Genomic DNA, 1,354 nt, shown 5'->3' with positions numbered 1-1,354 from the left:
GGAGGGGCTGGCCTGCTTCCGCCGCGAGCTCTGCCCGGGTGCCCCTGCTAGTAAGAGCTCCCCAGTGCCCTGGGGACTGTCCCCGAGCGCCGGGGCCCAAGCGGACCGGCGCCGGCACCGCATCGCGAATCGGGTGCACGGATTCACCTCGCAGGTGTTTTCGCGCACCTGGCAGGTAGGCTCCTCGCCCCTCGAAGTTGCCGTCATTAGAGGACCTGCTGCTATAGAACTGTTTTTACGTTTCTGTTTCAATCCTATTTTGTGATTTTATTTTTACTTTGTATTTTATCTTATTTTATATTTTAATTTCATTTCATTTTATTATAATCCTGTGCATTTTATTGTAGCCATATAAAACATCACAGTAGCTGGGGCACCTGGCTGGCTGGATTGGAAAAGCGTGGGACGCTTGACCTCAGGGTCGTGAGTTCGAGCCCCACGTGGGCGTGGAGCCTACTTTAAAAACATAAATAATAAAAATAAAACGTTGTAGTCCTACGTGCTGTATCTGAGAATACTCAGTTCTGCTAGGGCGGACGCGAGAAATGAACAGGACCGATGAAACTCATGAAGCGTGGTCCGCATGGAGAAGAAGCAAGCTAGCAGCTTAAGATACTTGATGTTGAGCAGGCAGGTAGGTTGCGAGGCATAGGGAAGAATCTTAGGTATGGCGAAGGTAAACAGAATAATTGGGCTCTGCGATGGAACAAATCAAATAGAGAGTAACCAAATCGAAAGATGTGATCGTTCCACTTCCGGGTTCGCCCCTTGGTGCTCACATGCTCCCGTTGTGGCCCCATCGGCGCTGCCCAAGAATTGCAGGTAAAACGCTTGTCTGTTCAGCGGGCTACTTGTGACCCGCCGCGCTTGTCCGTGTCTCTGTGAGTGGGCTCCAGGCTCTCCGTGGAGGGGCTTTGAGCATTCTCAGCCCCGGGATTCGTAACCCCACTGCCTGGCTGACTGATGCAGCGGGAAGAGAAACATACCCACACTGCATGACCCAGGTTCAGATGGCGCGCTCGCCTGCCTTGCTGGACTCTGTGTGTGTGATCTACCGGGTCTTGAGGCTCTTTCTGCAGGAAGGTTAAATCAGGCGTTTCAAGTTGATTCAAGGAACCCTGTAGCTCAAGCATCTTACTTTGGTCTGTGTGGCTTTCTCTCCCGTGACTTCCGGGATAGCTCGCCCGATAGCGGTGCCCGTGGACTTCGCTGGGCCGTGTAGGGCTCCTGGGCGCACTCGAAGGTCAGGAATTCCTGTCCTGGGGCCCAAAGGAGAGCGAGCCATATCCGACTGCTTGCTCAGCGTTTTGGCTTGGGTGTCTTAACGTGCTTCTCCAGTGATGTCCAAAACCTC

At 53.0% G+C, this 1,354-nt stretch overlaps 1 long non-coding RNA gene across 1 annotated transcript; it reads left to right on the top strand.

Moving 5' to 3' along the window:
- Window positions 1–6: 6 nt before the first annotated feature.
- On the top strand, window positions 7–471 carry LOC121015148 (uncharacterized). The gene is made up of 2 exons (XR_005783661.1): window positions 7–175; window positions 348–471. It is a non-coding gene; the product is annotated as an uncharacterized LOC121015148 (long non-coding RNA).
- Window positions 472–1,354: the final 883 nt, after the last annotated feature.

Source organism: Herpailurus yagouaroundi, unplaced genomic scaffold (genome assembly GCF_014898765.1).
Source record: "Herpailurus yagouaroundi ecotype Mexico unplaced genomic scaffold, PumYag 205, whole genome shotgun sequence".
Classification (NCBI taxonomy): Eukaryota; Metazoa; Chordata; class Mammalia; order Carnivora; family Felidae; genus Herpailurus; species Herpailurus yagouaroundi.
Note: the sequence above shows the minus strand (reverse complement) of the source record. Positions and strands in the feature narration are given on the sequence as shown.